Source organism: Acomys minous, assembly GCF_964271855.1.
Source record: "Acomys minous genome assembly, chromosome: 14".
Classification (NCBI taxonomy): Eukaryota; Metazoa; Chordata; class Mammalia; order Rodentia; family Muridae; genus Acomys; species Acomys minous.
In genome coordinates, this window is record NC_140496.1 from 45,519,407 (window position 1) to 45,545,574 (window position 26,168).

Genomic DNA, 26,168 nt, shown 5'->3' on the forward strand with positions numbered 1-26,168 from the left:
TGTGATTTAGTGGCAGATGAGTGAAGCACCCCATTCTAAATGAGGAAAACTAAGAGGGTGGCTGAGACTGCCTAGCATCTGAGTGCCAACAAAACTATGCGTGAAGGGTGTTACATAGGAAATCACCATGGAAATTAAATCATGTAATCATTTAAAAGAATATCAGTCAGAACTTAGGGACTAGGGCCAGTTAATGTGCGAAAAGAAAAGTGTGCAGTGCACAGGCTTGGCCAATCCATGTGATAAACGTGAGCGTAAGTACACGTCTGCGACCTTAAATGAGGTCATAGCAGCTCTGGGGGCGTCTATCAAGCCTTAGAAAGTGATAATCTCACTCTAGTTCCTAGAATGTGGACCTGCGTGCTGCGTTGAGCTAACAGTAGGCTGATGAGACCTTACAAGCAGTGGAAAAGGAAACAGTACACAGGAGAGCGGCAGAGAGACTCGTGCGCTTGACGTAATATTTTGAAAACTGAGATCAGGAGAAGTTATGGTGATCTCCGCCAAGAGCACGCAAAGATAATTGCCGGGGGGAGGGGGCCTACTTTGGGGTAGTGTACCGAGGAGACATTGCGTGAGGCACTGGGTGTTGCCCGCTCTCCAGGCTGGTTCCATTTTGTCCTATCAATCTGCGACAGGCAAGGCACCCCCACCCCCTGCCACGAGGAATGGTAAACACATGCTTCATTGAGTCTCTGTCTCCTCTTTGAGCCTTTTAGTGACATAGCCACCTTCTACCAGTCTTAAAAAGAATAGGGTCAGAGAATTTGGTTCAGTTTTAGAGTGCTTGGCTAGCATGCAAAGGGCCTTAGGTTCAAATCCTGGAAACAAAATGAAGATATTTCAAAAATAAAATAAGAGTCAAGTCTTTCAACAGAATACAGAACTAACAGACTATGAGAAACTTGGGATGATTGTCTCTGAAGAGATGAGGACACTAAGACCCAGAATTAGACCTGAAGTGTACCCAGCTGTCAGGTAACAGCTTTATCTTGTGATAGCCCTGGCTACTTACTACTCACGTACCATCTAAAAAGCCAAGAACTTCCATTGGAAGTTAAAAAAAAAAGTCTTGAAATCTTAAAATGTTTTATTTTCTACAGCAGCTTCATGTGGGAGGTTGGAATTCACTCAACAAAACCCCGTAAAGCCTGGAACCCAGGATGCAGTTTTGTAACAGCGTCCACACAGCAGTTTGATGCTGTTGTTCTTGCTGCTCTTTTGCTCGCTTTTTGAGATAGGGTCTCGTTTATCTCCGCTGACCTTGACTGAACTCACTGCATAGCCATGAATGACCTTGAAACTTGAGATGCTTCTAATTCGCCTCCATGGCATGCACTATCTGCCTGTACTACCCTAGGTGTGCACTATCAGCGTGCACTACCCTAGGTATGTACTACCAGTGTGCATTACCCTAGGTGTGCACTACCAGCCTGCACTACCCTAGGCGTGCACTATCAGCATGGTTTGCGCAGTGCTGAGAACTGAACCCAGGGACTCTTGCTTGCAAGCCGGCACTCTTCTCACACTTGAGTAACATTTCTAGTTCTCTCATTTTGAATTGGACACAGTGGTTAACATCGGTAGCATCCCAAATGCCTACTGCCTTCCAAATGGCTTCCTCTGTTTATCTTTTAACAACAGAATGAATAAAACCTTAGGGCAACAATGTATACAGTGAGATTTTAATGCCTATACGTAAACAACAAAGGTTTCTCCCTGATAATTTTCTTCAAACTCTTTGCTGCAATCAGTCCTTCTCCACTCTGTCTTAAGAGTAGGGATGTATGGAGATTACAATACAACCACAGGTTGCTCCTTATTTTATAGATATTCAAGGCAAAGGCTAGAGAAATGGAGCCTGAACAGTGGCAGTTGTTTCAAAATCCTCCTGGGTGTGGTTACATCCAAGACCAGTTAGAGTGCATGTGTCTGGGCAGAGCGGAAGTTGAAGCTCTGATTACATCCTCGGGTCATCCCTATTGCAGACACCATCAAGGTTATTAATTCATAGGGCTTATTGACTTACTTTTGATGATACATTTCAGGTTCTAAGCAGTATTGACTAAATTATCTGCCGTTTCTGATGATGAATTGCTGGTTTTCTTTTAAAATTTAATTTTTCAAAGTTAGACAAATAGCAGATTTAATTAAAATGCTATCTTCTGCTTTTTTTTTTTTATTATGTCAGGCAAGAATACACGTACATGTGTGATTATTGGAATTTCTCTTTTGCTCTCCAGAGCTGATAGGGTGCCTGGGGTGATCTACAAAGAAGTTGACACAGCACACTAAGCATCCACATACCTGCTGCCTAATGCAGACACACAACACATCACACGTTCTTCCACTGCTGGTTTCTTTTCCAATATGTACACAATCACATATCTTAGCCTAGGACATTTATCTAGTAAAACCACTCTACTTTGCATATAAGAGCAAGCAATGTACAATGTCAAACTAGGAAAATTCAGATGCAGCACACATCTGGCACAATAAGGACGAAAAGAACAAGAGGAAGGGATGGTGTTCAAGGACACTACACCATGGGCAAATTCATGTTGTGATTGTCTAGGATGCATCACCGAGCTAGAACAGGTCATGGGCTGATGTAGTAAATCCATCTGTGCCATGAGTTATCTTCTGTGGTCAGAAAGGGATGGCTGACACTAAGACACTGGGGCACTGGGAACTCAGACACTGAAATGACATCATTTGCTTATGCCTGAATCATGAAAACAGCGTGGGCAAACTTTATTACGAGTTCTTGCCCACCTTCCGGATGGCTTGCAGAAGTTCACTTTGATGATTTCTTTGGTTCTAGCATAAGGAGAAGTGAGGAGAAGATTTATCATAGCCATCATTTGTATGGCATGCACTTAATAAGCACTTAGTATGCGTAAAGTTGCCTTTTCAGTTTCCCAAAGCACTGGTTTTCCAGTGCTCAGTTAGCATCACCAGCACTACAGCCAGGTCTACTCCCTTGGCTGCACACCCTCTCCTTTCACCCCTCACCCTGTACCTCTCTCTCTGCACCCCTCGTTCTGCACCCCTCCCTGTCACCCTTTCTCTGCACCTCTCACTCAGCACCCTTCTCTCTTCATCCCTTGCTTTGCACCCCTCACTCTGTACCTCATACACCTACGCTTTCACATAGAACTGTCACATAGAACTCTGGCTCCTTTCTCTCTGAGATGTACTGTGACCATTTCCTCACTAGTGTCCGATGCTTTATTGATGTAACAATCTTGCCTTTGTTTGACTACTTGTTGCTGCTCTGCTGGAGCCTCTTTACTTTCTTCTGTGCTATGCTAGTCTGGTGTGTCTGTTCGAGTTCCTCTCACAGTCACTCACCAAGAAAATGCCAAGAGCTTATGTGAAAACAACCATCATCCCCGCTTGCCGAGGCTCTTCTGTTTACCCTTGCGTCTTGAGCAAGTCATTTCACCATATATCCACTGGATACATATTGCATATGGGGAAGATGGTAATTCTCACTTATTAAACTATGTCAACAACTGAGTAACCTGCATTGAGTCTTAGGTGTAACACCCGAGGCAGGATGTATTACTGCAACTTGCAACTCTCCCAGTGACCACGAGCACTTGCAAATGCATGCTACCGAAGGATTCTGAAGGACGGCTGAGGAAAGATACACTCAAGCCTTCTCCTCTGACTGTGCTATAGGCCCTTGTGTCCAGATAACAGGTAAGGAGACTGTAGAGGAAGCATTTGTGAAGAAAGAGTTCTCAGCATGCAGCTCAGTGGTCAAGGAAGGAACACGGGAAAGGACATGAGGAAAAACATGGAAAAAGATTGCAGAGACCCACAATTCCACTGGGTGGCAGGGTGTGGCTCTTGCCTCTGAGGAATATAAACAGGGAATTGAAAACCCATTCAACCTGAAACAGCAACTGATAAGGCTCATGCCTTGATGCTCACATCTGGAATTCATCCCTGCCTCCCCCCTCCCAGTAACCTGGATGTCCAGATGGGAGCAAGCAGGTCACAAGCTTTCTAGAGGTCCACTCTCACGGAAGGAAAGGGTGTTGGGATATAGAAGAGAGAAGAAAACAGGAGACCTGGCCGTGCCTGTGACTGGGCTTTCACAGGCCCTGTGTTGAGCTCAGTTTCCACTGATGTCAAGCACAGCATGCTTTCTGAAAACTAAGCAAAAATTAAAGTAGTAAAAGGGCGGTCTCATGGGGCATCTGGCACTGCTCCATGGATATGCTATTTGGTAGGAATTTTAAAGATTTTTATGTAAAAAAAAATTGGAGACATATAAAATGAAGAAGGGGGAAAGAGTGAGAAGGAAAGGGAAAACAATAAGAAAGGCAGTAGGAATAGAGTACTTGAAAGGAAAACAAAGGCAAAAAGCTGAGGACGTGGACTGTACATGAATGTTAGCAAAGTGACCCGTAAGCTGGAAGCAGTATATAGGCATGACGTCATCTAATGGAATCATCAGTGGGGTCCTGTTTCCCCTGATCCTGTGAAGTGACAGTGCCACTCAATGAGCCAAATACTGAGGCTGTACCTAGTAGGACTCAAAGTGCCATGTGTACTTTCGCAACACGCAGTCTTGACTGTAAGTAGAGCTCACCGCCTGCGTAGAAGAATCTATAACATTATGACATCTGCAGGAACCAGTTTGGGCAAAAAGATCAGTGAATCCGCCTTTGAGTCTGCCTCTGTCGGACAGAATCGATAAGCACGGTCCCCGTGTTTTCGTTGGCGACACTCTGTCCCAGATATTGTACAGATCCTCAAAGCTAGCATCCTTTGTTGTTTTACTTCCTGCTGCTCCCTTTCTAGTGCACACCACTGAACGTCCTAGGCTGGATGCTAAGCACTATGCAGTATGTAATTGGAGACGGGAGACAACAGAGAAATGGTACTGGGAAAAAAATGAGATTAGAAAAATCTCAAGATGAAGATGCATAAGAAATCTAGAGAATAGTTGAAGCTGAGTCCAGGGCAGCACAGGAAAGGAGGGAGTTAACATTTTACCGGGGCTTCAGAATTTAAGGTCGCTATTTTTCCTGACAAAAATAAATATATAAAAGCCCGGGGGAAATATAACGCATGGAGAATGAAAGATTTCACTTGCTTGAGAAAATGCCTCGGCGAAGTTCAGACTGCTGCTGGATAGCAGCTTCCCAGAGGTCACCTCAGGCCCGCAGTGCTGCTTACTCAATGTGAGTAGACTATCAGTATTCCTGGTTTTCTCCTTATTTTTATGCTTCTGTGTTGATCCTTTTGCTTTCTACTCCTTGCCTTTAAAAAAAAACTATTTTCAATTAAGATTTGTAATTAGATTTTACATTTGAAATGCATCTCTAGTAGAAAGCAAACAACGAGAGGACTAATTAAAAGGCAGCCGCCTCTTGTCTTTCTGAGGCCGAGGCACAACTTTGAGGAGTTGTGATTTTTTTCCCTTCTTTTAAAATAATAATCAATTTAGTTGAAAGACGTTGAGTTCATCTATGAAAGTCCTTTCTTACAGAAGTGCTAAGCCTTCCCATGATACAGTGTAAATGGACTCTTGATCTCAGAGTCCGGGGGCTCTTGTCACCTCAAGTAGGAAATTCCAGTTTATACAAGAATCCATATCAGCTGTCCTCATCTGCCCCACTGCAAGGGGCTTGCTTGATCTGGGGGTGGATGGCAAGCTTATATTATGACCATTTTTAAAACCAAGACTAAGCGTTTTCAGTGGAAAGGAATGAGTCAGATTAGTTGAGCTGCAAACAGTAATTTTGTGGGTTTCCTGTGTTGATTTGACTTTAAAAACCAACATTGCTAATGCTGATGTTTATATATATATATACATATATATTAAGCTCTTACTTCAGAGATCCTTATTGGCACCTAAAGTTAGTCAAATATACCGAGTACTTGAAGCAACTGGCCATATAATCCAAACGTCAAGGAAAATCCTGTGCTGGATGAAGCTACACCACCAAGGCAGACAGATAACCTGGCTGTAACTATCTGTGTCGTAGGAAACTACCTGAACTGGTTTAACATGCATAGACATGAAGTAGACATCATCATTAACTAAAACTATGCCAGGCTCAGACCTAAAGGACTGTCTTCAAAACAGATCTCAAGAAAGGCTTCTGAAACTGCTCACACTACAATCCTGGGAATAGCTTTGAGAAATAGTAAGACAGATAAAACCATGTAAATGCACACAGTTGTACACTCACGTACACGTCTACATTACGTGTGTGCAGATATGGCCGTGTATGTGTTGATTTTGGTTTTTGCACAATGTCTAAAAGAAAATCTACACTGTTAATGTGTGCTTAAGGCACCTGATCATTTCAGTCTTCCGGGTATTTCCAAACTTCCCTCACCTCACCCCCATGCAGAATGCTCCCGGCAAGCAGCAGTAACGGGAGTGAACACACTGGACCACTTCTCTGAGAAGCAGTGACACAGTTTTTACTGTACTTCCCCAGGAGGTGAAATGTAAAGGTTAGGGTAAAGGGATAGATTCAAAACCATCTGTATGCAGGGAATCAAGAGAAAGCACATGGGCACGGAACAGGAACAACACAGGTTAAAATTGGCCAAGGCAAACTGGTCCAAAGACACCTCATGATAGACAGAACGGCCTTGTCATGCCAGCCTAGTTTCCTTCTTTATCACAGATTTATCTCTTGTCTGTCACCATCTTTGTGACCATTATGGTGTCACTATATCTGTTCCATTTCTTTTTTAGTCACTTTCATTCTCATCCTGTCTTCCTTCCTCTCTTCTTTCTCTCCTCCTCTTTTTTTTTCCTCTCTCCTTGTCCTCCTCCTCTGTTTCCTGCTTCTTATCCTTTTACTTAGTGTTCCTCCATCTGCCTGGTATCTTTATTCTCACATGCCAGGTCTTAATTTGAAAGACACCCAGAGAATATACACTATTTTACCCAAACTCAGCAAGCTCTCCCACTCTTTGTGTGCTGCCATGTTGAACTCCGCAGTTTTCCTTAATAACATTTATCATAAACTTTTCTCAGATGTGGATGTTTGCTTGTGTTGCTTCCCCTACTGGACTTTAAGTTATGGGAGAGGCAAGAGCGGGCATGCCTATGCTGTTCAGTCATGTAAAAGCCTTTCGGGGATCGCTTCCTGATGGGTAATAATATTTTGTTAATTTTCACATTTCTCTCTATACCCAGTATACATGAATCTTCTAAATGTTTCCTTAATATAAATAAAGAAATTAGCCTATCTCCAGAATATGCTCAACTGTCTTTCAATGTGTACTCATGTCTATCCAGGTCACTAAGCAAGCAGCACTATAAAATAGATCGTTAATAAAGAAGCTATATGCTTAAGCAATTGTCAGTGTAATGAATACTATATATTATTAAGGGGAATGACTCTGGTACCTTATGTATGCTGTGTTCCTCAACAGCTTGGATCTCTGATTATTGTTTCACTGGTTTCAGGGCTCTGTACAGTAAAAAAAAAAAAAGAACAAAGTTTTAGGATTTTGAGTCACACACACACATACTCACCTAATCTTAACATACACATATGTACATCAAAAATCATTTGACATGCTTTTCAACGCACAACATTATAAACAGGGGGAGACTCATCATCACACTATCTATAGAACACTGTTTACTCCTAGTCAGAGTTAATATGCCTTTGCTGCTCAAAAAGTTCACTAGATGGATTAATACTGTCCCTTATTTCCTATTCACATGGGCCTGGTACTGTTCTTTGTCAGACACTGTTCTCTAAACTGCGCAGATTAACTCATTTGCTCCTCATAACCACAAGCCAACACTAGGTCAACTCAGTAGGTCTGTATTGCCCAAACCCTACACATTCTAAGAAAGCCTGTCCTCAGGACTAGCCTTCAGTTGGCGCTTGGGAGATGACTCCTGAGCTCCTGGAACAGTCTCATAGGGGGTCTGGACTTTTCAGACCTTAATGTCATTCATCTTTCATCTCTCCTCTTCACAGTGTTACCTTCCTCCTCACCTTTAAAGTCCTCTCCACATTTTCCCTTCTCCTTATCACGGCATCTGTGTCCTTGTTCCCTTCTGTAGATCTTCTCTCCTTTCACAATAGTCACCTGTCAGCTTTCTGGTTTCTATAGTTATTTCAGGATATGTATAAACATAGGGAATAGTACAGTTTTATGTGTATATAAGATTATATAATCTATGCCTGTGCTTGTGTATGTGTATAAGGGTGTTACTGTTGCACTTGATTGAGTCCCAAAACTTCAAAGTGAGTCTCTATTGCTGAAGACACCGTACACTTTGGAAATAGTACTTTAAGGAATCCAGCTGGATCCAACCCAGAAGTCTTCCCTAAGGACTAGCTTTCACAGTACCAGAAGGGTCCTATGTAAGATGTCAAGGGAGAAAAATATCAGTAATCCTATTCAACTGTGACAACAAAAACCACAACAATGACCCACGTAACCACCTATACCCAGGTACAGCAGCGACACTTGTGTCTTGGGAGTAACCAACAGCTTTCGAATTGAACATTACCTGCGCTTCAGTAGTTTGTACTTTATGCTTTGTACTGTAATCTGAGCCAAGTACTCATCGCTTTGAGGCTATGGGGACTAAACCAGAACCTTCTACTGCCATTCAGTATAGTTTCTAACTCTGTTCTACACATGTATCCGTAGAACCACAGGTAAATGTAGCTGTCACCCCTCTTAAAGGGACTTCTGTTTGCAGTAGTCAGACAACATCACAGAAAACAAAGCTTCTCAAAACTCAGAGACTGGTGGTGGGGCACACAGGCCAACTGATACATGTACAACTGACTCCCTCCACGTAAAGCAGGGAACAGCATGGAGGAGGAGGAGTCAGAAAAATTATAAAAGCCTACGGATCAGGAAATCTGCTGTGAGGCAAGCTCTTTCATATATGACAGGGGCGCGCTTGTGTGAAAAGTCAACAACATGGTTGTTTAAACAAGACCTGAGAAATGACAACAGCAGAGGACATACCGATACGGAAGAAAGCAATCACACATCACCCCACACCTTGAGAAGGAGCAACAGGTAACTAATGACTGCTCGGAGAAGAAGTATCAGTCTTCCCCTTTGGATGAAAAAGAAGCAATGAATTTGAGATGGAGTGGGGACACTGCAGAAAAGTGGAGATGGGGGTTGATGAAAATATAGGACATACATATATATATATGAGATATGCTTAATTAATTTTTTGGGTTTTTTTTTGTTTTTGGGGGTTTGTTTGTTTGTTTGTTTTTTGAGACAGGGTCTCTCTGTGTAGCCTTGGCTGCCCTGGACTCACTTTGTAGACCAGGCTGTCCTGGAACTCACAGCGATCTGCCTGCCTCTGCCTCCCAAGTGCTGGGATTAAAGGCGTGCGCCACCACACCCGGCTTGCTTAATTAATTTTTTAAAAGAGTGTCTTGTTATGCATGGTGCCTTAGTCTTCCTCGCCCCAGGTAGTCAGGTAAATGTATTATAAAGTATGGCTAAGAATGAATGCCTGATGATGTTGCCTTAGGGAAAGGGACGCTGGAATCTAGAGAGTTAAGGTCTGTCCTTCACACTGTAGGCTCATGCAACTAACCTCAGCTAGGACTCTAGATCTCAGAGTCCAAATGACATCTCCTGGTTTTCCAAAATTCACATATTTGGTATGTTTGTGCTGAGAGCTCTGGGCATGGGCCCATGTGACTCCATTGAAAAGAGATACCTAAGAGCCGTTTCCTGAACAGCTTCATGAGCCTTCTCCCGTGGAGTCAAGTCTCAATCTCTTCGCTCTTGTAAAAGTATGTCAAGGTTGTTTAGCATTTCTGAGTATTAGGAATGCTTCTAGTGCCTGCCTGAGGGTGACCCTGGGGGACATAAGGACATTCTGACTTAGGAATTACTATCCCCACAGTTATAGGAAAGGAATTGAGCAAAGAAAGGTCAGATGTCACAGCCATAGTCACAATATTTGTTGGAACTACTCTTTCAGTTCTAGCACAATGTTCTTAATCAAAAGTGAAAAAAAAACATGGCATATGGACAAAATATTCACACTTTTTTCACAATTATACTATTTATGTTTATATGCCACGCATACCTTAAACCATTCCTTGTATTTAAAATAGGAAAAGTTAACTTTCAAATTTGTCTTCATTATTAGTTACAAATATTTCATTTTACATATAATAATAATAATAATAATAATAATAATAATAATAATAATAAATTAGCATGTGCCATGGCCCTGGGTTTGACATACAAGAATGAATAAAATCCTGGAAAATACTTCCTCAACTTAATAAGTTCTTTAACTGTTGCGCCACTTGACAAACACGTTTTTCCAGGCCTGACAGTGACACAGGTGCATCATAAGATCTCCCCTTCAGATGACCGGTTTTCTTCATCTCACAGTCAGTACTTGAGGTCCATAGAAGACTGGCTCTCAGGCCACACCAAAAGCCAAAACTTGTAGATATGCAGGTGGCTTCAAGTAAGTGGTATGATATTTGCACTTTGCCCAATTGCAGCCAATCTACACTTTAAGTTGTATCTTAATAATACTTAACAATACCTAAAGTAAATGTAGTGAGAATTGGGATGCTATATTGTCTAGGATATAATAATAAGACACTATGTGCATTACCAGTACAGATAGAATTAAAAATATTTTAGATACAAGGATGAACTCTAGGATGTATAATCTATTGACACGGAGGGCCAATGCCAAATGGTTTTCAATTTAAACAATTAATTAAACTACAAGGGAGTAAATAATGCATCAAACCAGACCTAAGTTGAGAAACAAAATACTGTATCCCTAACTCCCTTAAGAGATCTGATTTCCATGTGATAGACCCAGTAATGCTTTGAAGGTAATAGGAATTTTCATAATAAGAGGCTAGATAGAACATTACAACTGAAGAAAATATAACTCACCAGTCAGTTACTAAGTAGATGCAAACCAGAAGGAAACAGACCAGTCACACAGAAATGTCGTGTGTCTGGTGTGTGAAGCTTTTATTCTAGTAGACACTGCAGAAGATACTTTGGTCTGATTGGTCATGGCCATTGTGTAGCTGAGATGGTAGCTTCATGCTAGCACTTGAACACATCACAGTTTATCCATCTTTTAAAGTCCACCAAGAAATTAACAAGATGCCTCATTGCACATATTACATATGGCAGTTCCCTGTCCTTTATACCACAACAAAGTGAATACCATTACATTAAAATCAGGGTGAGTCTATCTGTACAAATAAGCACGGCTGCTTAGAGGTAAACATATTCTCTTTGCTTAGCATATAATAATGCATATAATATTCTATCCCAACGGTGATGATTAAATGCATTTAAATAAACAGGATAATTGTGCAAGTCCAAAGAACAACATTTTATGATGCAGAAAGATGAATTTTGCTATATGACCCTGAGTCTTTCAGGTTTATACCCATTGTAGTGTTATACATCACTTGTCAGTTCCTGTCATGTAACCATAACTAATATTTGCTCTAATCCCCTGAAGCCTATAGGCCCCTTGAACAAACACACACTCCAGTGGAGCTAAGGTGACGTTAATGCCAGCAGTATTGCTTAACACTCAGCATTACCTTCTCAATAAATTATCAAATAGGACATGGCCATTTATTAAGAGTTTCCTTTAAAATAAATCACAAAATTCTATTGTAAGTGTCTTCTGGGTCTTATTGTTTATTATTATAATGTGTCACATTCAAAGAGTTTGAAATGGCACCATCTGGAATTCATTCTTCTACAAGAGAGGTCAGTGCATTCTTTGGCAAAGCCCTGTCTTCCTTTTCTGGCCCAGTCTTCCCTTCCACCTTAGAGTACAAGGGTTATGTGGGTCAACCTAACACCAACTCTGCTGAGGACTTTTGCCTTTTTCATGTTGCCCCTTGGAAGACAGTTGTATTTCAGATGCTTTATAGTCATCTGAGACATGACTTTTAAGCAAGAACCTCCTCAGTAAAGGGTTTTGGGATGTGCTGACAACACCAGCTGAGAAGGGTTGGGTTGAGTTGTCAGTGGTCAGGGAAAGAACACATGAGATGCCTCAGGAGACTTTGAAATACAGAGTTCTTCCAGTATCTCTCCCCAAATAAAACCTTTGTTAGCTACAATTGCTGACATTTATATATTTGCTTCATATGATATTATATATACTTATTAAATATTATTATATTATACTATATAATTATATATTATATTATATTGTATATATTTATTATATTATATATTTATATTATAAATATAATATTCTTGTAATTATAATTAAGATAATTAACCTTTTTAAAAATAAAGTTAAAAATTCTATCACCAAAAGCAACTTTCTAAATTCATACCATTGTAGCCTAACTTCCATCATTTACTTTAAGAGCAAGGCACAATTTAGCAGTCACTAAGGTTAAAGCTCAAAATGTTCTTAATTAAACTGTACAGTACTACAAAAATTTTGTTGGAATTAATAATAAAATAATTCAAGCATAGTCCCTGGATGCAAGGTAAATTTACAACAGTAACTTTTCCATGTAACCGTAATAAACAGAAAGCAAATCTTTCAAAATACATGACTGTGATTTCCCAGTAGCAGCAACAATAACCTGAGTTGTTACAGCGGCACCAACAAGATCAATAAAATACTTATGAATAGCTGTGTAAATAAAATTACAAAGAGCTGCAAAAAGAACTAAGGAGCGATAATGCATGCATGAGCGGGAAAGCATTTACAATAAAAATATCACTTCCTGCACAAATTAATTTCTATTTTTAATACAGTTCACGCAAAAATTCTAATGGGAGTAATTTCACAGCCCGTTAAAATTTTCTGGAGTTCACTGAAGCTGCGAATCATAAAAAAAGCTTTGAGTCTGGAGAGTGGAGATGTTTGGCTCTCATGATAAAAACATGTCATTGGGATACAACATTTAACACAGGGTAGAAATGATTCTGAAAGGGATGCACATATTAATGGCACAATACGGTAATCCATCAAATATACTACCTTATGCATTCTTTCATTTGACAATATATAGCACCTGACAGGTACTGCCATGCTACCTATGAAAACAACGACAAAGTCACTTCATCCTCCCACTAATTTTGGAGAGAGCAAAACTAATTCCTATTTTCATTAGTATAATTTAACTTAAACTGACACAGGACCCCATGGAAATAGACAGAGAGAACCCTAACTTTAGCGTGCACTAGAAGAACAACTACAAACGCCATGGAAGGGGATTGTTGAGTAGCTGCTGAGAAAAAGCCTACGTTTTAGAAATAAATTCAAATATGCTCGATTAAGCATGGAGGAATACACAAAGAAATGCGAAATAAAAATAAAAGTAAGTGAAGTTTATTTGCATACAAATTTGAAACCTTTAGGCTTATATAAATGAAATTCCAGGCACATTATACTTAAAGAAAAACAGCCTCCAGCTTAAATATCAAAATAAAGGTACATGCCATTTGTAATAACTCTACTACACCAATATATACTTTAAATAAACATGTAATACTAAGAGATAAGTAGTCAAAGGATAATTTACAACTGGAAACACAACCTCCTAGATGAACAGTCGGAAGTGTCTGACCTCTTTGGGTCCCAAGGAAATAACTAGTAAGGCAACGGCCAAAAGTATTCCATCTAACATACGGGCAAGGAAGAAAGGATGTTCATTTGAAGCTGCTTTGGTGATGCTTTGAACACCATTTTCCTGCATTCTCAGAGATGTTCCCCTACTGTCCCTGCCCCTGCACCAGAACATGGAAAAACATGCAAACGCTAGTGGCTGATGCTTATGTCTAGCACACTGTTACCTTAACGTCCATCAGACATGTTTTAGGAAACCAATTGCCAAGTATTCCCCGTGGTGTTAAAGGCACCACAGTCTCGGCCCCAGGGGTCCCACTCAAACTAAGGCACCAGCCAAGGACAATACAGGCGGTAAACCTTAAACCCCTACCCAGATCTAGCCAATGGACAGAACACTCTCCACAGTAGAGTGGAGAGTGGGATATGACTTTCTCACATACTCTGGTGCCTCACCTTTGACCATGTCCCCTGGAGGGCGAGACCTGGTGGCACTCAGAAGAAGGACAGCTGGTTACCAAGAAGAGACTTGATACCCTAGGAGCATATAGAGGGGGAGGAAATCCCCCTCAGGAACAGTCATAGGGGAGGGGAGTAAGGGGAAAATGGGAGGGAGGGAAGAATGGGAGGATACAAGGGAGGGGATAACCATTGAGATGTAACAAGAATAAATTAATAAAGGGAAAATAAATAAATAAATAAATAAATAAATAAATAAATAAATAAATAAAAAGGCACCACAGTCAACATCTGGAATAGGCATGCTAAACAAAAACAGATGTGACTATAAAATTGTTTCTTCATAATAATACAAGTGAAAGAGTGGCACCGGCTTCCCAAAAATGGCTTTTCAGAAAATACATGTTTGTACTTTCAATCTGGCAAATTTAAGCAAATCTAATTATAGAATTCTATTCTAGAGAAGTAAGTACCAATAATGGGAGAAATTAAACCAGGTGTGGCAGCTCACACTTAGATCATGCATCTGAAAGGCTGGGGAAAGGCTAACAGCAGCAGTGGTGACATCCAGAACTGTAGAGAGAGTTCCAGGCCCCCTAGTCCTACAGAGTGATCCCATCTCAAAACAAAGGAGAAAGAAAGAAAAAGGAAAAAGAAAAAGGTATAAGGAATTTTTGCAGTCTATATTAAATAGGAAAAATAAGAACATGCCTAGATATTAACAATATTACAATATTTGAAAATGCATATTAACTTAGTTGAATATTATCACCATTGCACAAATACTCACGGAGAGTCAAAGATTCAGAAAGGCTCATAGTGCAATACTGAGTCTACATAACAGTATTAAAAAATTATCTTTCTTCTTAGGGGAATGGTGTTCTACAGCCAGTAAGACTTCACATAAGCCCATCCTCGCCTCTTTGTCTCCATTGATGTATTAGTAACTTTTATTATCTATACAATGAGCAGGTAATTGATAATAATAATAAAGGGTCTGGGGAGATGGCTCAGAGGTTAAGAGCACTGACTGCTCTCCCTGAGGTCCTGAGTTCGATTCCCAGCAACCACATGGTGGCTCACAACCATCTACAATGTGATCTGATGACCCCTTCTGGCCAGCAGATGAACACACAAGCAGAGCACTGTGTAATAATAAATAAATTAATTAATTAAAAAATAATAATAATAAATGTTAATCTTAAAATGCTATTTTTTTATATAATAATAAAATTAGAAAATTCCAGTGGTCTTAAGAGAACCTACCGTACAGTAAGTTTTCATAACTACAGCTGTTTAACCCAGAATGTTTAGATAATAACACTGGGGCTTGTTGGAGGTAGACCAGAGTAGTTGCTTTGCTGCACAGAACCTGTGAAACATTGCTTTTATGTCTGGGAAAGTTCCACTGTGCACACATAACAAGGCAGATACCAGAAACCCATTTCTGATCCTTTCTTGCAGTTCACGTACAAGCATGTGGCCTGGTTCTGTGATGTGAGGGGACACAGAGTCACCTCAGAAAGTGTGCTTCACAGAAGCCATCTGGCTGTCTATTCTGGGAAGTGACACCTCTGCCAACTCTAAGAAGCAATGAAGCAAAGGCTCAACCCTCAGGCATTGTGTTTGGCCTTTAGCCAAAAGCTCACAGGCCAGAAACAGCCAAATGACATCATGTATGTCTGCTTGGGCATAGAGCTCCTGGGAGAAAGGCCTCCAGGTTTGAACCTCTGTACCTCTGTCTTCATTTTAGTAGACCCTAGACAATTTTTCTTCATTACATCCTTCACACACACACACACACACACACACACACACACACACACACACACACACACACAGAAACACGTAAGACAGAGTCTAGCTGGAAAGAAGAAATGGCTCAGAAAGAGTAAGAGAGGGAAGGTAAATGTTATTATGATAACATTATGATATGTTGTATACATGTATGAAATTGTCAAAAGTAAAGACAGCAAGTGGAAAGACTGAGAAGATTACATTCGTGGTCAGTTGGTCTGGAATGACTGAGGCCTTGGTTTCTTTCCCAGCACTGGCTGATGAGGGATGAAAATGATAATTTTTTTCATTTGTGGGCTACTCTTTCTAAACTGACAATTTGCTAATATAGTCATTTACAGCAAAGGACACTGCCATTTGGACATAGAAGCAACCTACAGAATAAGAAGAGATTTTCACCAACTACACATCCTATAGACGGATAATATTCAAAATACATAAATAACTCAGAAAGTTAGATATCAAGAAAACAAATAACCAAATTTAAAAATTGGGTACAGATTTAAACAGACAACTCTCAAAAGAGTAACTCAAATGGCCGAGAAATGCTAAAGAAATGTTCGACATCCTTAGTCACCAGAGAAACGCAAATCAAAAGCACTTTGAGATTTCATCTTACACCTGTCAGAATGGCTAAAATCAATAAAAAACAAGTAGCAGATCATGCTGGGGAGGATGTGGAGCAAGGGGAGCACTCGTCTCTTACTGGTGAGAGGCAGACTTGTATAGGAGCTATGGAAACCAGTGTGGCAGTTCCTCAGGAAGATGGGAATAGATTTACCTCAAGATCCAGCTATACCACTCTTGGCCTTATACCCAAAGGGTACTTTATCCTGCCACAGAGACACTTATCAACCATGTTCAGTGCTGTTCTCTTCATAATAACCAAAATTTGGAAATAATCCAGATCTCCAACAGAAGAACGGATGAAGAAAATATGGTACATTTACCCAATGGAATATTACTCAGTCTTTAAAAAAAAATTACATCATGCAATCTTCAGACAAATGGATGTAACTAGAAAAAAGTTATCACAAGTGAAGTAGCCTAGACCCAGGAAGACAAATCTGGTATGAACTCATTTATATGGAATTAGCTGTTAAGTAAAGATTAGCTGTTAAATCAATAATAATAACCAGGTTATAATCCATAGGATCACAGAAGTCTGATATACAGTAAGTGCTGGGGAAGGGGATAGATCTCCCTAGGAAAGGGAAAGAAAATAAGTAGTTATGCATGAACGTAGGGGGTGGGGATTTGAACGAGAGGATCAAGTGGGGAAGGGGGAGTGAGGTTAAAAATAGACAGCTAAAATTAAGGGACATTGGAAGGGTAGCTAGGAAACCTAACACAGTGGAATATTCCTAAAAGACAGATGAAGATTATCTAAATGAAATTACCAAATAGTGGGAGAAAATAGAGCCCCAACTTGCCATAGCTTGTCACTAAAAGAAACTTCCTGTACTTAGATAGCATCATATCTAACTGAGGCATTAGCTTTTGCCAAGACTATAGGTTGCTCTTCAGAAACTGATGGCACAGCGGAACACAGCATCTACAGATCTCATTGAGCATGGAGAAGTAGAGCTGATGCCTACATAGAGCCTTCACCCTTATGTTCTAGCATCTTTGGTACAGGAAGGTACTCTCCATGCTACCAAAAATGAAAAGTAAATACTAAGCCAGTCACAAACCCTTTGATTTACAATGTTGTCCTGCCTGTAAGATATACTACAGCAGTGGTGGTGTGAGGCCTGTGGAACCCTATTTCTGAAAAAGGAAACTCCATTTTTAAGGGAAAGTGGCCTCGGCATGAACTCCAGTTTCAAAAAGACCGCAGGAATGTGCTTCAATCATCTCAAGTCTGAGATGTTTAACCATCACTCCTAGCAACGGACAGCCAATCAGGACAGCCAGAACACCTGACCTGAGAAAGATAGGGTTGCTTAGCTACCATTTTAAGAAGCCCCTAACTCCTGACCAATAGCCTCAAGAACACCTGCCAGTTTGGGTTGGTTTGAACCCTTAGCCCCATACCAGAGCCCTAACCAATCCCAGATGTCCTCATACCCTTGCCCCTGACCTGTGCCAATAGAAGTAAAGATTACCTAACCCACCTTGGAATTCCCCTTTCTGGCCTTTAAAAGAGGCCTGCTGGTTCCCCTTGGGGTCCTCACAATTTTGCTTGAGTGGTCAACTCCAGCATGCTAGAATAAAGGCTCTTTGCTTTTACATATGACTTTGGGCTCCTGGTGGTTTTGGGAATTCCTTGCAATCTGGGCAGAACAGGTGCCACAAAGCTTATAGGAACAACAAACCAGTATCTGATTTGACTAAAGACTCACTCTTAGGTTAAACAAGAACAACAAAAAAGTAGCAATAAAATGACTGCTGATGGCATTCTGCTATAATCATAGATCCAGTGCTTTGCCCAGCCATCATCTGAGAAGTTTCCTCCTGCAGCAGAGGAGAACAGATACAGAGACCCACAATCACAGAAGCCGAGTGTGAGAAGATTTGGAACACTTAGCCGTAAACATCTCCGTCAAATCCCTCCTCTCAGAGCTCAGTGAACTCTGCAGGGGAAGCAGCAGAAAGATTGTAAGAGTCAGATGGAATGGAGGAAACCAAAGTCCAAGGCTCTCTAAATCAGCACGATTAAAGCTCATATAAACTCACAGATACTGAGGCAATATGCACAGGACCTGCACAGGCATGTACCATGCCATCTGTGTATGTATGATGGCTTCCAGTTTAGTATTTTTATGGAATTCTTGAGGATATGAAAGAGTGGGTCTCTGTTGTTTATGCCTTCTCTTGAGCTCTTCTTCTATTTGCTTGTTTTGTCCAATTCTGGTATGATTTTGCTGTTGTTGTTTTACTTTATTATATTTAAGTTTATTAATATCCCTTACAAGTCTGTTCATTTTTTTTAATGAGAGGCAACAAGAAAGTGGAACTGGATTGGAGGAGAGGTACAGAGGAGCTGGGAAGAGTAGACACCGAATTGGGATATAATATGTGAGGGAAAAATCTATTGTCAATGAAAGGTAAAAGAAAAAGATTCATCTAAGCTAAAATAAACATAAGTGTTTTTTCTTAATAGGTGAAGAAACATCCTTTTAAAGCCTTAATAATAGGTGAAGAAACATCCTTTTAAAGCCTTAAGTTATTATCAAATGTTCCTAGATTATGACAGTGCCTCATTTCCTTGGATTCAGTAAGAATCTGTTGCTCCACCTTTGAAGAAAGCTTCCAATCTCAATTGGCCCAGCATTTCAGACTGTCACACGCAGGACTCTAATTAAGCCTGGAATTTCACGACATTTAGAAACTGGACCGCAAATGCTATTCCTAGCTTGTTTAACCATTTCCCCAATTTTATTTGGGTCCCTACAAAGGTATTATCAGTCACAAATCAGCTGGAAGAAACCTTAAGAGAATGATGCCCCATTTCCTTTAAGGGAGTCAGGTAGGCTTTTGGTTGCTTTCTGTGATATAGAGGGTTGTTTTCAATGGGAGTTGGTTATGTTATTATTGGTCTTGTTTGGAGAGAAAAAAGGTTGGACTAAGGAATGTCTCTTTTCCTTTATCTTCCATTCGTAGGGTTCAAAATAGAGGTTGAAAAGAAAGAAGGAGGAATATAGAAATATATAGGGAAGATAGAACAAAAGGTATGTGAGTGAATCTACTCCTCAACTTAATGACACAATTGTCACTCACAAAGTTATTTTTAATTCACTGGTATAGACTTTTTTACATAGATGCAAAATAAGTTTAACTTTAGATACAGTGGTATAGAATTCAAATATAAGATTACTCATCACACACATTATATATATATATATATTTCTACTCTAATATGAGGTATTGTATCCATATATCTCATTTATAACCCAAGGTTTACATCCAATACTTTGAAAGTGCTATTTTAGGCTGTTTAGGATAAGTAAATTATACAAGTTAATTGTCAGTTGATCAAATCATGATCATATCAATTACTAGTCAATTTTAATCACAAGAATATACATCATAGTTGCAACAGATATGGTTCTATAGAAAGATAAGGCAAATAGTTACATAAGGTCTTCAAAAACTTCAGAGACACACAGAATATGGCATTTAAAAATGTTCTTATTGTTTTAAAGATTCATTGACAGTGAGACAGGTTAATTCCTGGCAACACCCAGCCAGCTTAAAAGAGGATGATAAACATCAAAGAACCTTGTTGTGGAGATGGCTTCAAATATATCAAACAAGCCACTGGGAAAAAAATGTCTTCATTTCTACCACAGACAGAATTCTGCCTAGAAAATGGCAAGCATGGATGCAGGCAGAGCTGATGGCTGAACTCTGCCAAGAAAGAGTAAGCAGGTCCTCAATGGTTCCTGCCTCACAAATATGTCTGTCAGATGTATAGGGTCAAAAGACTGAAGATGATGCTCCAACATTATAGAGAGTTTTCGGTTACTGCTCACGTAGCAAACTGTTTCAGTCATCTCGTTGGAAAGCTGTTAACTTGCACCCCCTGTTTATTCAGGTAATTAATCTTATTCCTTCTCAAGTCTCTGCTAGGTTGAAGATCAGATAGTTTAGTTTTACAATTAAGCTTGGTTGTTTAGGGATTGGGATTTTTTGAGTCTATATTGATGTTTTAAGTTGATAATTATGAGATATGATAGATAATGATTTACATTCAGAATTTTAGGCACACCAAGATAGGAAAGATGTTTTCTTCAAGGCTGTCAAATACAAATAGCCAAAACACTAAAAATATAACATTTATATAATTCCTGATTGTGTCATGGTTATTCTTGCTGTAGGTAGCTTATTGTATATGTGTGTAATAATATAAAAGCTATATGTAAATAATAAAAATACTTAATAAAAAATTTTAAAAAGGATCTGTTCCTTTTGAGCCAGGGGTTGTGACATTAATGAAAGAGGTTAGCTTGTTTGGGATGCAGAAGACATTAAAAACTGTCAAAAGTCAGTTGTTTTTCAACACTGAGCCAAGACACACCTCTGAACTGTGCTTTTGTAATTTGCAGATCTTCTTTACTCCTCCTCAGCTGAGACACACACATCAATCAGTTCTTAAAATCCCAGCTCAGCTCCTCTGTTCAGGAGATGCTCAGACACCTGTCTCTACATCAATCCATGGCATCCCTGGGTAACCTGTTAACCCAAAGCAGAGGTGGGAGCCACCACACCAGGGGCACGTCCCTTCTGTCTCTTCAGATCTGAGACTCATCATTTCTTTGATCCATGAGAAGTAAACAAGTTTCTACTGCCCCTGGGTTCTAACTTAAAAGAAAAGGAATCCAATATAGCATACAAAGATTTGAACTTAAGAAACTAAAACGTTGCTATTTTTATTTTTTTTTAATCAGCTGGCCAGATTTTAAAAGCAAAACCTACAGTACCTTTACCCATTGAACCTTCACTTGGATGCCTTATTTTCTGATACAGATCAGAAGTCTTAAGTCATTGATCATGCGCAATAAAAACCTCTAAGAAAGTGGTTAATACAGTGATATTGATTATCACTCCTTGTATTTTCTTCTCAATTCTATGAGCTATAAAGTCAAAGTGTAGATGTTGCTTTAGCAAGGTAGGAGCTGAGATGTTGAGCTAGTAGCCATGTATTGACTCTCCAGGACTAACCACATGAATTGATACTCGTTTCCCTAAACTTTCATAGCATTTGGTGTGTGTGTGTGTGTGTGTGTGTGTGTGTGTGTGTGTGTGTGTGTGTGTGTGTTTGGGTATATGTGCCACAGTAAACACACACAAGTTAGGGGACAACTAGCAGAATCAATTTTCTCCTTGCACCCTGTGAGTCTCAGAGATCAAACTCAGATCATCAGACTTGGTGTCAAATATCTTTACCCACTGAAACCTTTAACTGGCCTAAAGGTGCTTAAAATGTGATAGCTTATTTTCTAGTATAGCTTAGGACTCTTAAGTCATTGGTCATGTCATATATAAGCCCATAAACTATTGTTCAACATCATTTCATTTCAGTTGCCAATTTCCTTTTAATCAATAAGTGGAAGGGCCAGCCAAGCAGAAGTCCAGTGTCATGGTCTTTCTGATTATCACCCCAGGTGTGGATCCTGTTCTGTGGTTGAAAACCAACAGACACATCTTCTGCGTGCTTTCAAATAACAATAGCCCTAACCTAAAACTAGAGAAACCTTGCATAGTCACCAATGGGAGCACATGTGGTCCTCTAGCTGGGTGAATCCCAGGCCTGGGTCCACTCACTCAACAGTATTTATTTCTTCAGTAACCTGGGATAGTACAGTTTTTGTATTAGTTAACTATGACATTTTAATCACTTAAGCTCTTTACTCATAAATCGAATTTGGTCTTTAAAAGGAAAGAGAGGGTGGTGAGGGAATCTCTTTAATGAAATTCTCCAGAAGCCCAGAAGCCCACGCCAGCAGAAGTTCACTTAGACACCTGTGTATGTACATCCAACAGAGAGATGAGGGGGAAGGCAGAGCAAGCCTTTGCTGTCCAGGAATGAATATTTCCAATACTTCAGCTAAGGGACTGGAGGTATGAGGATATGCATTATTCTAGAAGAGGAACAAGGATCTGTGAGAAGCATCTGTCCGTCTCCCATCACAGTACATTTATGATGCTCAATGGGTCCACGGCAGGCAGCACTGTCTGTACCAGTTCTGAACCAGTTGTGGGTGTTTCCATGATGAAGTGCACAAAGGGCTTTCATGAAGCTGCCTGTGAGATACATGAAGACTAAGGACAATCAGAAGATGACGACTCCAGGCTATTAACAAGTCTTAGAGAACATGTATCAGGGACTCAGAAGAAGCAAAGCTCCTCTTCCCAAGAGTATTGTCTCCATGGTCGTGTAAGTAAACATAACCACTCTACAAAAGTCCACCCGGGGTGTTCAGCAGCTGCTACTTTCCTGTCTTCATCAGGGCTCTGCATTGAGTCAGCCTTGTTTTGTCACTTTTCACATCTTCTCTGTGAACACTGCATCACCTTTGACCTGCTTACACTTCATCAGCTTGGCGAAAGTCCCTTATCTATGCCAGAAAGACTGCTGTCCTCATCTCCTTTTAGAATTAAATTATGATATAGTGGCTTGCGATATGGCATTTGGTTGATATAAAATATCAATTTTCAGTTGCTTATACAATATCTTTATATGCATAAGGGAGTTACTGACACTTATCTAGTGAATAAGTAAACAGGTAAAGAATATTTTTATAGTAAATTGTGTTTTTTTAAAATGTATCATCATTATCATCTTTTTTGTGTTTCCATGTTGGAAAAGTGGGCTTTTCCAACTCTAAATTTCAAATTCTAAACTCCATGCATGATTTCTCCTGAAGACTAGGACCCTAATAAGCTATTGACATATAGGCTTGTGGAAGTTATAAAGTGACCAACATGGAGACCATGCCTCAAAGATCCAGAATGTTGTAAAAGATTCCAGAAACTGGAATTTTGCTGTAGAACCATATAACTGGTCATCAGTGTTAAAGCTTCAAAATGCTATTGGACTCTATTCTATGTGGCTCATAGTTGTCCATGGGGATGCTGACATCATGGATCACTGTGCTATGCTGGTATGGTCTTTCCAGCTGATGGGGGCCATATGTCTTGTCAATCATGCACTTGATGAGATCTTAGTAAGAAGCTTAACATCTGTCATGGTGTAGATACTTACACCTGATGGGCACTCCTTCCAAATCCAGGCTTATTTTCTTCTGTTTTGTTTTGTTTTGTTTTATAGAAATCCAGATCTGTTGGGCATCATTGCCCTAAAAGGCCACATTTGAAGTGGAACTTTTTGGTCTCTCTGAAGACTCAGTTGTGTCACGTGATGTTTTTCTGGAAGAGATCTTATAAGAAGGCATGTGATATTTTGCTGGGAGCAGACACATGAGAGGGTGTGTGATGTTTAGAAGGGTATAAAGAGAACACCAGGGAAAGGGGGAGAAGGCTTTTGCATTGCTACCCTGTCATGCAATGCTTTGCTGGTCTTCACTGGTCTTCACTGGTCTTTGCTGGTCTTCACTGGTCTTTGCTGGTCTTCGCTGGTCTTTGCTGGTCTTTGCTGGTCTTCGCTGGTCTTTGCTGGTTTTTTTTTTGACCTTTGCTTTTCAGAAAGAATTGTTCCAGATAACTTCTCATGGTACTCTGGCTGATTCTGGCCACTTCTACTGACTCAATTAGTTTCAGAGGAACCTTATGGTTTCCTCTGGATTGTGCCACCATTACAGATCCATGTGACTGTTTGTTGTTGCATATTAGACTGGACTGCTGGTATCTTTACAACTCAGAGTGATATTGTCCCAAGGAATTATATCTAAACAGATCCAAAACACCTTTTTCCTATCAACATTTTTTCCTCCCCTTTCTCTGGTCAATGGATTAGAAGTGAGGTTGAAGTGTTTAAGAACCCTAAATAAAGTAGATGTAGAAAATCTAAGCCTATACACAGTCAAGATATTTTCAGAATTATGACTGCAAAACATCTAACTATGGAAGCCCAAGGAGGGTAAATGCTGAAGCCCCAGTGGGCCTAACTAAATGTGGATTTACTCACAAAATACCTGTCAAGGTTTAGGAGGTGAAGATATAACACAAATATGAGAGGCATTTGGTAAATGTAGAAGTGCTCTTCTATCTCTCGTTTAGCAGCTTTCATAAGGCAAAGAATTGTAAAACTGTTGGAAAGCAGTTTTAGAAAGGTTTGCTCTTCAGATGGAGCAAATAGTGTCTGCATTATAGAAAGGAGAGAAAATGGGAGCAATTGATGAAACAAAGGGAAGTGTCTAATCGCATCCTGAGCCTCAGTCCATGGTGGGTGAGAACAGCAGGGGATAACTGCTAGAGACCAACAGAACTGCTTTAGAGAGCCAGGAGGATTAAGAAAACATTTGCTCTGACCCTGAGAAGCTGAAAACGATTTAAGTGCTGAAAGACACAAAAACGAAGTGTGAACATCAATGGAAACTGTCAGCTTGGGTCTGGAATCAGCTGGGAGAGGGCCTCTGAGATCCACAAAGGACTATGTTTGCTGATATATGAGGACTCGCCAACTGTGGGTGCCACCATCTCCCAGGCTTGGGGTGCCTGGGTACCCAAGAATGAGAAAGTTAGCTGAATACTGTCATGGGTTACTCCATCATTCTTTGCTCCTGACTGTTGATGTGCCATCTTGATTCCTATGCAGTGATGTGCTGTAACCTCGCATTGAGTTCTAGATAAACGGTTTCTTCTTCTTCTTCTTTTCTTCTTCTTCTTCTTCTTCTTCTTCTTCTTCTTCTTCTTCTTCTTCTTCTTTTTCTTCTTCTTCTTCTTCTCCTCCTTCTCCCTCTTCCTCTCCTTCTCCTTCTCCTTCTCCTTCTCCTTCTTCTCCTTCTTCTTTGGTTTTTCAAGACAAGGTTTCTCTGTGTAGCCCTGGCTGTCCTGGACTCGCTTTGTAGACCAGGCTGGCCTCGAACTCACAGAGATGCACCTGCCTCTGCCTCCTGAGTGCTGGGATTAAAGGCATATGCCACCATGCTTGGCTAAACTGTTTCTTCTTTAAGCAGCTTTTATCAGAGAATTTTATTACAACAGGAAAAGAAACTAGAACCGGAACCTAGGAAACTAATTATCAGGCAGAATATACAGTATTCACTTAGCCGCAAATGAGAGGTGCCTTCACGTACATTGAGAGCCCTACTTTGAAGCTTCAAGGGACCCCTCCACATGGGGAGGAAGAGGATCAGAAACCAAAAGTAAAATCTGAAAGTTTGGTTTATTTTGGCTTTATCAGTTTTTTAAATATATTTTATTAATTTATTCATATTACATCTCAATTGTTATCCCATCCCTTCTACCCTCCCATTCCTCCCTCCCTCCCATTTTCCCCTTACTCCCTTCTCCTATGGCTGTGACTTGGGGGCGGCTATTCCCCCTGTATATGCTCATAGAATATCCAGTCTCTTCTTGGTAGCCTGCTATCCTTCCTCTGAGTGCCACCAGGCCTCCCCATCCAGGAGACGTGGTCAAATATGGGGCTCCAGAATTCATGTAAAAGTCAGTCCCCACTCTCCGCTTAACTGTGAAGAATGCCCTGTCCATTGGCTAGATCTGGGTAGGGGTTCAAAGTTTACTGCCCATATTGTCCTTGGCTGGTGCCATAGTTTGAGCAGGACCCCTAGGCCCAGATCTGTCCATCATAATGTACTTCTTGTAGGTTTTGTCTTTATCTTTGACTGTTATTCTCTCTCTCTCTCTCTTTTTTACTGACATTATATCATCATGTCATCTTTGTGAGAAATGA

The 26,168-nt window shown here is 40.3% G+C and overlaps 1 long non-coding RNA gene across 1 annotated transcript in view; it reads right to left on the bottom strand.

Moving 5' to 3' along the window:
- Nucleotides 1–4,987: 4,987 nt before the first annotated feature.
- LOC311582331 overlaps nucleotides 4,988–26,168 on the bottom strand; it is a 53,001-nt gene continuing 31,820 nt past the window's right edge. The window contains exons 2-3 of the long non-coding RNA XR_014774084.1: nucleotides 7,394–7,457; nucleotides 4,988–5,280 (exon numbers count right to left, since the gene is read on the bottom strand). This is a non-coding gene — a long non-coding RNA (uncharacterized lncRNA). The remainder of the gene's footprint in view (nucleotides 5,281–7,393; nucleotides 7,458–26,168) is intronic.